The 14,978-nt window shown below is 40.7% G+C and overlaps 1 protein-coding gene across 12 annotated transcripts in view; it reads right to left on the bottom strand.

The window, feature by feature from the left end:
* ATXN7 (ataxin 7) overlaps nucleotides 1–14,951 on the bottom strand; it is a 145,174-nt gene extending 130,223 nt beyond the window's left edge. For all 12 annotated transcript variants that reach the window (XM_073230829.1, XM_073230830.1, XM_073230824.1 and 9 more), the window contains exon 1: nucleotides 14,825–14,951. The gene's annotated coding sequence lies outside the window, so the exon portion shown is untranslated. The remainder of the gene's footprint in view (nucleotides 1–14,824) is intronic.
* Between the last annotated feature and the right edge of the window lie 27 nt (nucleotides 14,952–14,978).

Raw genomic sequence — 14,978 nt, 5'->3', positions numbered from 1 at the left:
CAGATACCAAGTCACAGAGCTGGTGAGCGGCAGCAGGAAGGGCTTGAAACCAGTACTTTTTCCCTCCTTCCACAATTCTTTATTGAACACTGTTAGTAAGCACCATGTTTGAGCAATAGCTGTGAAAACAGACAGATGTGTACCCTGCTCTCCTGGCTTACATTCTGGTAGGGAAAATAGACATCAAACCTTTAGACAAAGAAATTATAGTGATTGAAGGAGAAAGGCAGGGTGCCTGAATACGGATTTTACAGCAAATAATAAGATCCTTGGATTTTGTCTGGAAAGTCAGGGCAGGCTTCTGTGAAGTGGTGGTATTTAAACTGGAACCAGGAGGCAGAAGAGGTATTCAGAGATGAGGATGGCAGCAGGCACTCCAGGCAAAAGGAATCCCCTGCGAAAAAGCTCTGAGGAAGCATCCAAGTCTGACGCACTAAAAGGCCAGAGCACTCAGGGGCTGAAGATGTAGGCAGGGCCAGATCAGACACACAGAAGGACACGGACAGAATTGTTTGTGTCACCCATCCTTGAAGCAATGGGAAAGCACCAAAAGATTGGTGGTCCTTGATGAAACAGTGGGAAAAAGGCTCACTTTGACTCCAGCTCCCTGAAGGAAGAGACATTTGAAATCTTTTTATCATCTGTACTTCTGGGACATGGCAAAATACAGACTTTTGATGAATATTTGTGAGCCCTATGAATCCATCTCTGGTAAAGACAGACTAAACCACTTCTCCCTTTTTTAAATTTTACAGTTGATGCTTCCATTAAAGTATCTATCAGCAATTACTACAGGTGGGTGTGGAGCTCTTTTCACTGTTTGATCAAAGGTTTCTGGAAAGCAGAGTAAATAACTTATTTATCTTTCCATCTGTCAAAGCCAAATGCACAATAAAGTTCCAGATTGAGAGAGACCCTCGATTAATAGCTAGAAATGCCTTCTTATATTTACAGACTGCCTAAGTAAGACTCTTCTTGCCAATTCATCCCATAGGTCTGAAGGAATAATATGTAATGGCTTTAAAAAGTTCTACTTTTCTTTTGCAGCTTAACTTTTTAACAACAAAAATCCATTTCACCAATGTGTGAGTAAAAGTACAATTTCTGTATTTTAGGATAAATTATTTGTACAGTCCACATACCTAATTTTTTTTTAAATCCTTGTTTAATTTTAACCAAGAACAAAATGCCCCAAAAGAAGGTCTTTCACAGTGATTTCCCAGTTCTTCTGAGAATTATTCAGATTCCCTCTAATACTGAACTATTCTGATAAGGACAGGGTAACTGTTTGGACTATTTATATTAAAAGATAAAACTGAGTCATAGTCAATAGTTCACATGCTTAAAGCTTATTTTGGGATTTCAGGAGATGAAGATGATGAGATCAAATGGTGGAAATGGGGTATGAACATGCTACTAAGGTGTGCTGGTAATTTTCTGTTTGATTATCCTTCCCATTCCCAGACCAGTTTTGCACCATTCTGGCCCTGCTCTGTGTCCCAAAGACTGACCTCTACTGGTAGCATCATTGGGTTGAGGTAGGCAGGCTTCCAGATGAATTTGGCCAATAGAAGGCACTGGAAGAAGGTGGGAGAGGAAAGTGGGGGAGAGGAGTATTCCTTCATTATCACCTCCCTGTTCCTGACTGCATTTTCTGACAGCAGCTAAATCCCTCCAGGACCACAGCTCCTGTCAGAGGGCCCCTCCTCTATGGCTCCGGCTCTCTCACCTGGCTCCAGTGATGCTATTTCTTTTCTTTGCTCCTTTGGACCTAGCAGTGATAAGGGCTTCCTGATGCTGCTGGTTTCTGGGTGATAGGAACCCTGTGTCACCCTTAACTCTGCCAACTCCTCTGCATATAACCCCTTCATCGAGTCTTCTGAACCCCATCTGAATGGTCTCTGTTTCCTGCAGAAAAGAATTCAAACTACAGACTTGTAAAACCAGCAATCTCCCTCCCTTGCATGTGAGCAGTTATCACAATGGTTATCTTACAGAGCATTTCCTTCACACCAAGCACTGCAGGTAAGCTCTTACAGTTCTCCAGCAGAAACGACACCTTTTGAACTGGTTGGTCAGTGCAGAACACAGGGGCGCACCTGGCGGACTGGCAGCAGATGGAGAGGCTGACACAATTCTCTAGGCAGGAGTCTGTTACATGTCAAGAATAAAAGATGCCACTTCCTCCTACTTCTTCTGGGTTTCCTCATGCTAAGGGCTTAGAATCAAAGTTAGCATTTCATTTTCTCACCGAACACCTGTAAGTTGTCTCAGTGCCTGGGGAAGTTTCCCTGTGTGTCATTTCACTCTGCTAGCTTTTCAGACCTGAGGATCTGCTAACCACTAGCCAAGGCCCACAGAAAGCTGCCAACCGTCTTGCACTACTAGCCACCTGCTCATCAGCTTTCCGTCTTTCTCTCTTTCACCCCAGGATAAATTTTCCTTCTGCACTAAGGCAAAAGACAAGTAGGATGAGAAAATTCTGCTTTGCTCAGCCTTGCCTCTCTACCAGATCTGACCAGATTAGCACTTTTCCACAGGAGAAGACTGGCATATGCTTATACCATAATCTGCTCTGTGCTCCTTCTTTGGATTTTTCTTTTACCAAGACAACTGAATTTGAGGTTAAGTGAAATCACCTGGGAGTCTCTGAACACTCCACCTTGCTTTCACTTGCACAAGTAACCTGGAGGTTACTGTATTTCTGAATATTGGGGCATTTTTTTAAATAAGAGCTGAGCTAAAGAATCTTTCTAGGGGGTTGATAAGAACTGATGTGACTTAGGTCACAAGCTGCTTCAACAAGAACTCCAAATGTCTTCCTCTGCAACTGGCAGGCATTCAGAGCTGACAGAAAGAGTTGCTAAGATAATGATGCAGGCAGATAGATTAGTCTGCAGAAAAGATGCTCGGCTACACTTCAGCCAAGGCTGGCCACAGGTCAAAGAGCTCTTTTCCCTTCCTGATGGAGAAGCCCCTCAGTAGGATTAACAAAATTTGGTTCACATTATACATTCATTTCTACCCTTCTTTTCCCTTACTTATAAGCATTCATTTCAAAGGATATTTTATTGGGGAACTATATAACCAGCTGGGTGGATATGCATCAAATGTTAATAGTAGTATTTCTGGGTAGTAGAAGTATGAGTAACATTTATTTCCTTCCATGTATTTGTGAAAGTTTCCAGATTTTCTGTGAACACCTATGATTTGCAATCAGGGAAAATTATTAAATAAAAATGCTGTAAGTATTGAGGAATTTCATTTCTCCATAAGAATCAAATTTATGTAATTCTTAAAACTCAAAATTCAAATCACATTTCTTAGCTTTTGTGTGTGTTAAGATTTTCAATAGTGCAATCATTTAATGAACTTGTTTTTAAATTAAGAAACCATGCAAAATGTGAAAAACTAGAATGTTTAGTTGGATTTAACGTGCAGTTTTTTTCTGGCACAGATCACAAACTTATTGAGATAATTTAGAATCTTCAAGGTTATACTATTTTCATACTCTGAAGTACTGCTAATACAGATAGAAAAAAATGAAAATGTTTTTCTTTGTTAAGAACACCATGCAGATATCACAGTCAGTTATATGGCTAAGAGACTAGAGAAAAAAAATAAAATGGTGTTTCTTCCACTACAAATGCTAGCCAATAAAAACTTTCCAGTCTTATTAATACTTGACAGCAGATGTATGGAAAAGAAAACTAATCATTGCTAGTTATTAGCTAAAGCAACAGACACACTAAGAAACCCCCCTACTACCACATCATGACTGCTATTTACTATGACAACTGATTTTCCAGTTTAGCATCATTTATAGTTGTGCACAAAACACTGGGATACTGTTTTTTCTAAGAGCTACCATTTTCATAATCTATAATATCTAAACATGTGGTATTCACTGTCTTGTAGTATAGAAATATATTAACATGGAATCTTGGAAACCGTAAACATTTTTACTAGCTTCAGGAAGCTAGTAAATTTGAACAAGTGATTCCTTTTAAACTGTCCTAATGTAATGGCAAATGGTCTCTTTTCTAACTTCGATTTCCAAATGATTTATACTTATAACTACAAGAACAATAATAATCAACAGGGTGTGGAGTGGAGGGAGCAGAGAACGGAGTCTTAAATATCTCCTCTTAGAGCAGCTAAGAAGAGCTATGTTTCAGAACACTAAAAATGGCTTTGTGTTCAGAATGTTATAACTAAAAAAACACCAGTGAATAAAATAAAAAGAAATGAGAGGCATGCATTTTTCAATGTAGAACTTTGCTAGCACTCTTTACAGGATTAAGTTCAAACATTCTAAAGGTTCAAAATGTCTTCAAAAATGAGACCATGAGACAAACTAAAAATGCAAGAGAAAAAAAAGAGAATTTTTGACCATGTTAAGTGTTAACAGAACATGGTTAGAAGATGTAGAAATCCATGCCTTAAAAAAATTAGAAAAAGGCAATTTAAACTCTAGTGTTAAATGTTAGGACAAAGCTCTCTAAAAGCTACAGAAAAGTCTTGGAATGTTTTTTATTTACAAAAAGGTCTGACCAAATAAGAACTACCATATAACTGCCATGATCACATTGATGGTTCAGTTCAGACTGCGATGAAACTTCAAAAGCAAAGGAGAAAGAGCCTAACATGCAATCTATTGTTAATAGAACACTGTCTGGAGACCCTAATTAAACAAAAGTGTCAAGTGCCCCTCTCAGAATCTCTTGTAGTGGTAGACCTGAGCAGCAGAAAACAGAGCAGACCATTTAAAAGAAGAGTTCAGAGGTTGGAAGGACAAGTGACTATACCACAAGGTGGTAATTACACCATGGGGAAGTAACAAAGGCCAGACTGAAGGGCTCCAGGAGGTACTTCAGAACTAGCTAATTGTAGCCAAGAAGAGGTGAGGTAAATTGGCTCCTCCTGGCTATCTGTGGGGAAATAAAAAGATGCTGGGCCTCCAAAGCAAGAACAAACAAAAGTGGCTGCTAATGATCAAGGTGACTACCAAATAAATACCTTCACTACACACCGATGTCCCCACAGTAACAGAAGCCAAACATAGGTTTACCTATCTCTCCAATTCAGCCCTGAATCTTGAGAAACAGAAAAGGGGTTGCTGCAGTAGGTAAACCACTGTGCCAGAGCTCCCTCAGCAAAGGCATGGATAGTTAGCACACCCAGTTTCTCCTGCCAACAGTCCTAGGTTGCAGAGGAAATTGCTTACCTTTTCTAAACCACACACTCAGCTGAAAAATGGGAAAATCTGCTCTTCTGTGACTTCAAAAGATTTGAGTATAAAACAGGAGTATATACATGAAAATGCTCTAAATAAAATCATATTGCACCTTCAAATGGTAAAATAACATTTTGAATGGTAAAAAAAACATCTGAAACATGCTTTAACTTATACTCTAAAGACTATATAAATGTAGGTTGTCCCTTTGGCCTGTGAGCTGTAAGGTCTAAAATGTTTATTTTAAAGTATTAGCAAGGTTACAATGAAAGCAGCTATGCACCAGGGGAAGAGAGAAAAACATAAATGCAGGGCAGTTTGGGGACATTGAGTGCAAGGCCCAATAACTATATTTATCTCACTGTGTCCTGGGGGATTAGTATGCACTGTATAAAAAAGTTCTTAACACGAATTCTGTTACCAAATAAGAGGTTATACTCCATGTGCTTTTCTTTAAAAATCAGAGAAATGCATAATGTTTTAGAAAAGATTACCATGTAAAAAATGGATAAATTGCAAGTGCTGATTAGGTGGAATGGAAATAGATGGTGTACAGTCACAAGAGGACTTCCCAAACTGGGGTTTAAGAACCGTTGGAGGCTAGTGGGGTTAGGAGGGATAGGGGTAAACCAAGGACTACCAGGGTGTTGCAAATACTAAGTGTGAAAGATGATGCACAAAGCACCCCACATAGAGCGGCCCACGAATGTTCAGATAGTGGACATCTGTTGGTTTTACCAGCCCTGAATCCACTCCCCCTGCTAGGGAATAAAACTCCCCCAGAATGTACTTCCTTGTGAGGCAGGAATCAAGGTACCTGCTGGAACCCATGGCCCTGGGAGAGACTCTCTCAGTAAAGAGGGTATTAGATTTATGGAGGTTAGTGAGTCTGGCACCCTGACGAGACTGCCCTCTGAGGCCTGATACCTGGACCCTGAAGCTGCTCCATTCTCAGGCCTCATGTTTCAGCTCTGTCAATTCTGGAACTAACCACATCCTTCCAACAACCTCCATTTTTTTGCTTAAAGTAGCCAGATTTTTAGTACTTACACCAAAGACCTTTAGCTGATTAGTTATTGAGTCTAGAATAAACCATTTTCTCAAAGATTTGAGGGATAAAATTTAATTTGATTTGCAATAATTTCAACTGTTAATTTTATGGTAAAACAAAGGGGTATATCACGAAGTAGAACAGAAACTTCATGTAAAGTTTTAAGATACTGGGTTTTTCTTTTGAGATTTTCATAACTATGCTTGGTCGCACCTCTCACTCTCTCTCCCCTCCCCATGCGAGTTTTTTTAGCAATGTGTTTAAGAAGCACTGGCACAGGAATAAACTTGTCTTTTAGGATCTGACCCTAACTAGGTAAGAGAATTAGGACAAGTTACTTAATCACCCTAATGCTCCCTTACACCTTTAAAATGGGGATAAAAATAGTACCTACCTCACAGTGCTGTTACCCATAACACAGGGAAGCACTTAGCACTGCTCCTCTCAGCAGAGTCTATCAGTCAAGACAAACAAAGGGAGTTTGATTAATGTGTCAAAAGCAAGGTGCTTACTGTTTGCAAAGATGGCTGCACCAGTGCTCTCCCATGCCTGTCAGCGTGACCTGTAACACACTTTGTAGCATCCTCCATCAAAAGGTGGTATTTCCAATCCCCTGAATTTGGGCTGGTAGCTTACTTTGGCCAATGAATGTGGCAGAGTGACACTGTATGACTCCTAAGCCTAGGATTCAAGAAGCCTTGCAGCTTTCACCCTTTTGGAGCGCGACGCCTCCGTGGGAGGATATTTGGTCAGCTGCTGGAAGATGAGACCCCGTGAGCAGTCCCAGCTAGAGATCCCTAGGCCAGGTAGTTCTGGCTGGAGCCTTCGACTGACAACAGCCACATTAGTAACCTCAGGCCAGACAAGACCCGCAGCAGAACTGCCCTGCCCTAATTGTGAGCAAATAAATTATCACCGTTTAAGCCACAAAGTTTTAGAGTAGGTTGTTGATACTCAAAGATAGACATACTTCATGAATTATCATAATTGTACAATTTTTTATTCCATACATTTCCTAAAATTTCCTATGGACAAACTCAAAGCCCCAGTGTCGGCAAATAACTATGTCACAGACAGATGTGCTTACGATTCTCATTCGTCATGGCCAGGTCAATGTTTCTAATTCCAGAGAAATAATAAAAGGTAGCTCACTTAGAACTTGGAGTAGAACATATTCCAAAGTCAGAATAAATTAAGTGAAAATGTCTAAAATTACAAAGGATGCAGGTACACAGCTGAGGTGAAATTGAAGGTGAGTGGCTAAGAGAAGAAAATTTTAAATGCTATGATTCATTCAGAACAAACTCTCCCCTTGAACAGTTTTCGTACCTAGCATTTTCTTCCATATATTTTAAAGTCAACCAAAAACCCTCTTTTAAAAAAGTTCACCATACACTGTTGAGAGGAAATGCTTGCTTTAGGTTACCAACAATTCAACAAATATTTAGAGCACCAACTCTACACCAGTGAGCTGTTCATCCCTGAACCCTTTTTGGGGGGGGGGGGGGAGTGCACACAGAGGAACCAGAGCAAGAGAGCATGACTGGCTGAATGCAGACCACACAGCTACCTGTCCTGGTTAAGGTACCTGGTCTGGATAGAGGGTTAAGGCTGGTGAATGTAGCAAACAAGGCCCTGGCCTCATGCAAGCCTATATCTGGGGAGGGAGGAGGGATATTAGCAGCTAATATCATTATTATCATCATCACCAATATTATAACTATCATTGCTGTTAGTATTTTATGTCCTTACCTCACCCACTACTTCTTCCTCCTAGTTATTACTAAGTGTCTAACACTCTGCTAAGCACTTGCTTCATTTTATCTTCACAACAACTTTGCAAGGTATCACCCACATTTTACAGATGAGAAGACTGAGACCCTGACAGGATACAAGTAACACCTACAGTAAGTGGTAAAGCTCAGGCTTTTAACACTACCCTGTAATGCCTCCATACATATGAATTCATTATGGCTTTACAGAAATTTCAACAAGGGGAAATCCTTCTCATCAGTAAGTGAAGCACAACATACTATCTTTATCCATGTAAATGTGTGTATTTATGTTTTCAGTGAGTTTCCTCTGAAACTGTTACTTAGTCCTGTTCGGAATTTTATCTTTCCTATTGGAAGTCTGGAAAATATTTGTGTTTATTAGAAATACAGAAAACATTTTTCAGGTATATGAAAAGTGTATTTTACTTCTCATTCAGAGCAATACAGAATATGAAGGGAATTAATCATCTCAGAAATAAAGGCTTAATTAGCATAAGTAGGAGATATTTTCAATTACTATGTTTATTCTTTAATAGGTTGATTATTTTTCCCAGATTACAAAAGAAGCAATAGTAGATGAAAAAAAAAATGAGGAAACAAACAAAAAGATCACTCACAATCTTACACCTAGTACAAGTTCCTATATTATTTGGTGTAAATCCTTTCAGACACTTTTTTTGGGTTTCTATACACTGGGGGTTGGTCAACCTTGAAAATCACATGAACGTATTCTCATGTTATCCTCTTTTTCCTAAACACCATTCCATGTCAATAAATACCAATCTGCATCATCCTTTTTAGACTGCACAGAATTTCATTCCATGTAAAGGACTTGACTGACTCAATCAATCCTTTATTAACAGTCATTTAGATTACTTTGTTTTGCTATAACAAAAAATGGGACAGTGAATACTCTGGTATGCACATCTACACACACTTGACCAACTGTTTGAGATAATTCCTAGATGTTGGCTTACCATTTTTTTTTTATGGCTTTGGATTCATATTGCTCAAAGTATCATCCAGGAAACAAGTACCAAATTTACCTTTTTAAAAAGGAAACCCTTAAATGTTAAGCATAATAATATAGTTAACATTTCTAATAATCCAGATAAAAATGGCAGAAATTAAAAAACTGCACTTTATCTCTAAATATCTAAAATATGTTTACATTTGTTGGCGGAACAATTCTAAAATACCCAATAACTTCTAGTGGTTTTTCAGCATAATGTTTCAAAAAGTCAAACTCCAAAGAGAACATACTTGATGTAAAACAAGCAAATGAGGAGGGGATGTTAAAGGGCAAGAAGGGAGGCAAAAAATAACCCAATCAGTTACAGCTATTACCAAGTCACCAAATTTGCATCCCACACAATGGCAGAGAGAAAAGGGGCAAGAGAAACAGAAGAGGAGAAATGAAAGCAGCAACCCTCGGAGCTTCAGGGATGGCCAGATGAAATTACACACAGACATACACATCTACATGCTCTGTACACGCCAATCCTGGAGCTGATCTCCAGGGGTTAGAGCACAAGAGGAATCTTTGTGTGCATTATCTAACCAAACATCACACAGATAGGGAGTCGGGGGGAGACCACATACAGGTTTCCTGAAGGTAAGAGTGTCTAGTTAGCAGCCTGAGGGCCTCATATCAATTACTTTCCCTCCAGGGCAAAGGGAGGGTAACAGTAACTTGAAGCAAAGACAGCTGGAAAGGCACTGATTCCCTTCAAAACAATCACACAGGACAGGGTTCAATCATCAAGCTCTTTAAGAAAACTGGGCAAGGTGAGAACATTTTTAGCAAGACATTCAATTTATTGGTGATACAGCATTAATGCATACGATGAGAAGTGAAGGCCACACACTGTAACTAATAACAGCTTAACCTACTGGAGTTACATCCTAATGGGAGAAGATGGGGGCCTTAGATTATACTGCCATACCAAAAGCATGGAATACTTGAGGTGGCAAAAGGTGGCAGGGTTGAAGGGGACTGAGGGGAGGCTTAGTGATGCAATAAACCTACAGGACGTACAGGTCTAACTTCTTCTAGGCAAGAGCTCAGCCAACTATGGCCTACGGGGCAAATCCAGCGGCTGCCTGTTCACACCATGAGTCTAGATCAGCTTTTGCACTTTTAAATGGTTGAAAAATAATAAAAACCTATTTCATGGCATATCAAAATTATATGAAATGCAAACGTCTGTATCCGCAGAGTTTTATTGGAACACATGCCCATTCACTTATGCCTACGGCTGCTTTCTAGATACACAGAGGTCAACAGATGTGACAGAGGCCTGGGTGGGCAGAAAAGTTGACAGTATTTAGTATCTTGACCTTTACAGAAAGTTTGCAGACCTCTGTTCTAGGCCATAAAATATCATTTTTGAATGGCTCACAGCTCCAAATCTGTGCATGCTTGTCTGACCCGAAATATCCAGGATTCAGATAAAACCTGCCAGACTAACAGAGAGAGAATGCAACGCCCCCCAACCCCCAGTGTTAACAACAGTGGACAGGTCTAATAGGTCCTATAGATGCTGATGTATCTGCCCACGGTAATCAGAAAAATGTGAAAGGCTTTTCCAAGTTGAAAGTAGGATGGTCCCAGAAGGTTTATATGGGAATGAGTATGACTAAAGGTTTTCTGTTTGAAAGAATGTATTAGCTATTTCCTTCTAAAGACAAGGCTGAAACCATCCTCAAAATGGCTACCACCTTGGAGCATTTACTAGGAGCCTAGGACTGAGCAAAGCTTTTTTCTTTTATTATCTTACTTAATAATCATCTCCTCCAGATTCAGAGAGGCTGACTGGCTCAAACTGAACAGAGCCAGAAAGCTCAGGAAATGGGAGTCAACCTGTTGGCTAAGCCTAGGAGTCTAAAGCTTGAATTCACAACCACTCCTCCACTTGAAAGCAGAAGGCATGAAAGTTCACCATGAACAAATGACAGGAAAATGGAAAGGCAATGAAACAGTGGAAGCAAGTCTATTTTATGGCCATGAGCATTTTAAGTATTTTATTCATGAATCACTCTCCTTTTACTCAAAATACCCTCTCTTTCTTCAATGTTTAAAGAAAGGAAGATAAAATTCATTCCTTCCAGATTCTTTTTCCTGTTGAGAAAAATCAATGCAGGTACCCAATTGTGTAAACATTTTAAAGATGTCAGAATTAGACACTAATAAAATCCCTGGAGTACCTGTGAGAATCCCAAAAAGGAGAGGGATAAGCAAACATTTTTAAAGGCAATGCACTAAAAACTACATGTACAATTTTAAAATTTAGATTAAGATTTTTCATTTCAATTACAAGTAAAGAGCAAAAGTTAAATGGAATCTTACCCAAATGGAGAGCTAACGATGCTGGGCAGCTATTGTTTCCTTCTGCCCAGCATCCATGTCCTCCACCTGCCAACTGTATCACGATTTTCCTTCAATTTCCCCCTAAATGTCTACAATATAAAGACTGCTTGATCCTAACTCATTTTTGAAAACCTGATTTTAAAAAAGAGTCTCATTAATATTTTCTACCATACTTATTTGAAAATAATGCACATTACACTCAGATGTTTATTGATGGTGACCCACATCTAGCTTGCAAGTCCTTCCTCTGGGCCAAATGAATGGCTCAGGGTTTTGTAAAGGCAACTTCAGGCTAGCCTCCCAACACCTTTACTAGGTACGCTTTATCCAGATGAGGAACTGACCGTCAGGCAGACTAAGTAGCTACAGTGAATAAAAGATTTCAGATTTGAACTTAAATGTGTTTTGACTCAAAAATTGTGTTTTTCTCATCAATCTCTGCTGTCTAGCCAAGGAACAAACACATTTTCTTAGAATAAATACTTCCCAGTCAAATTTCAGATTTGCTGGAGAGCAATAAATAAGACAATGCAGCTCAATGAACCATTTGCTCTATGGGCTGGTTGTCAGTCTCAGGACTGCTTATCCTCCATCAATCTATCTGGTCTAAATTCTCAAATAAAATCTTAAAACAGCCACCGTGCACCCAGGACTAGCATGCCAAGCCTTTTATGTGTGTGTATGGCTTATCAACAAGCAGGCAATGTTTTGCCATGGGAATAAAATGGAAGAGCTTTTGCACCTGACATCAGAACATACTGGAACACATGCACCATTCACTTATGCCTATGGCTGAAGACAACTTGAAAATCAAGTGCTAAGCACAGATGTACCTCTTACTTTTTTTCTTTTAAGAATTACTCTAACTCCCTATTAATTCTAGAATAAGAATTATTCTAACTCATTTGTTTAATAAAAATGTGTACCTCTGTTTGGGGCCTAGGACCTTTTTTAATAACAACTATAGACCCTCTCCCCAGAAAAATACACATCCACAAAAAGTTTTCGTCACAAGTAAAGAGGGTTCAGGAATCTCTCAAAGCCCATTTATAGACCCCTGGAGGTCCATAACAAGGAAAACCCTTGCTCTAAAAGCATAGTGCAGAAATGCCTAAGTCATCTCACAGGACCAGAGAGAAGACCATATAGCCAGCTCTCATCATCCTTTACAGTTTCTGAAGGTCAATATTAAAGAAACACTCAAATGTACTTCCTTAACTAGACTCTCATACTCTCAAAGAATCCAGGAATCTAAGAACTTGAGCAAATCAGCAAATCTAAGGTCATATAAATCAAAGTCCAAATCAGTTTTGTTATAGTTTAAAATTTGCTACCTCTTTCTGCCCACAGAGATGTCCCTAGAAAAGAAAGAAACAATATTATAGCTTAGGGCTTGAGTCCTTCCTATTTCAACATTCATGAATGGGTTAATATATAATTGATTATAGAAAAAAGGCCACTTCTAAAACTTATTAATAAGATATTCTTTCACTATAGATATGAAAGGAAACCAATTAAAAGAATTCTTAAATGCTCAACACATAGATGTGTCAATGTAATTGCGAGTTAAATTATGTGGCTGACAAAGCAGATTTTTTTAAGTTCATAAAGGCTCAAAGTTCTCATGTGTTTCCCATGACTTAAGTCAAGAAGTTTCAGGAATGTTTACTTGCAGGTATATCTCAAACTTTACAGTCTTTCCAATCTCCCTTGGTATTATTACCTTAAAAAATTTCTTACATTATCCAACAAAATTTAAGTTACAAAATGAACTTATAAAAGTGGGCTGTAATCTAGGAATAACTGATAGAAAGTCTCATGAAAATTTAACAGTTTTAAAGGGCAATCTTACTTTCCTATGAATATTAAACATTGTTTTAAATCACCACATGCTGTTTTAAAATCAGTACACGGTAAAACCAAGTAACAAGTACCTTAAAAAGAATGTAACTTGCCAGTTACCTTTTAGACAAAAATCCCCACCAAAATGCCACTTGGGATAGAGAGATAACCAATTTACATATTCAATTCACAGTTTGTAGTATTATAGATTTAAAGTAATTGTTTTGGTTACAGTATCTTCTCTCCTTCTAAAACCAAGAAAATGAACAGGGCCTGATACCCCAGCACAGCCAGCGTTTAGACCAATATTACTTCAAAGTCACAGAGGTTTCATACCCTGGGGGGAAGGCAGGTTGTACCTGAGAATCTTCATTCAAAGTTTAGGGGAAAAAAAATATTTAACCTTTGTGCCAAGAAGTCAAAGGCGCTAATTCTTGAAAGCAGCGTTGGAGAGCATTATTGAAGTTTCGACCTCACATAAATGAAATTTTACATATACTGATTTCTGGCTAAAGGTTAAACACACTTCATTGTCATATATTTACATTTATAACTCTTCCTCTTGGAAAGAACTGAGAGAAAGCAGGGAGAATGAACCCAACTTCGGTAAGGACATTGAAATAACCAAATGCCATCCTACATATTGGCTTCACCCCGGATATGAAGAGCCAGGGCACTTTGGAGGAGGGGAGGGAAGGGTTGAAAAATTGGAAAATAATTCCAATGCTCAGTAAAACATCAAACCTGGGTTCAAAACGCAGACACTCTTCTTGCAGTGAACTGAAATTATCCATCGCACTGGAGATCAAATCAGCTCTACTGTTCTAGTTTCCTCCCGCCTCTCACTACCTAAAAGGTGCCATTTACGACAAACTCACCAAAGTTGAATCAAAGTGACTTTTGGGAAGAGATGCCAATATAATCTACAGTGTGCCCCGGAAATGTGTAACTTCTACACACAGGCAACGTTTCTCATTAAGCACCCCCTCCCCCTTCACTTTCAACTTCCCCTTAACATGGGGACAGTCACATAGACATTTTTTTTAAATCAAAGACAAAAATAAATAAATAAATAAAAGCACCCCATCCCAAGGACCGACAGGACTCCGGCGCCCGGTGGGGAGGACGGGCACAGTGCGTCCCGTCAGTCCGCGACGTCTGCCGGAGGCCGACAAGTTTCTCAACCCCCCTTCCCGGCACCCGCCAGAACCCAGGCGAGAACGGGGGTGGGGGTGCCTCCGGGGCCGGAACCGCGCGACCTGGAACCCGGAGCCTTTCTGGCCCGCCGGCCGCACCCGGCGCTAGTGCCGGCGCTCGGGACCCGCCGGGCGCCAACTCCGCGGGGACCCCCGCGCCGCGCCCCCTCGGCGCCCTATTCCCGCGTCTCCCGGGCCCGGCCGGCTCCAGGCGCCCCCAACCCCCAGGGCAGCGAGCCCACCGCCCCCTGCTGCGGCGGCCGGGACGGGTGCCTGGGGCCACGGTCCCCTTCCCCGCGGAGGCGAGGGCCCGGCCCCCGGCCCCCTGCCCTGGCGGCAGCCGGGCGAGCTCACCTGGCGGCCGGCGGCGGCCTCCGGGGCGGCCTCTGGGTGTGGGCCGGGCGGGGGCGGCGGGGGGGCGGCCGGGGCCGCGACCGCGGCCGGGTCGCCGCCGCCCGCCTGGCTTCGCCCCCACGCGCGCCAGCCGCGGCCGCCCCCGGGGAGTGCG

The sequence above is a fragment of the Manis javanica genome, chromosome 3, assembly GCF_040802235.1.
Source record: "Manis javanica isolate MJ-LG chromosome 3, MJ_LKY, whole genome shotgun sequence".
Classification (NCBI taxonomy): Eukaryota; Metazoa; Chordata; class Mammalia; order Pholidota; family Manidae; genus Manis; species Manis javanica.
The sequence above is the reverse complement of the archived record's forward strand: the minus strand, read 5'-3'. Positions and strand labels throughout refer to the sequence as shown.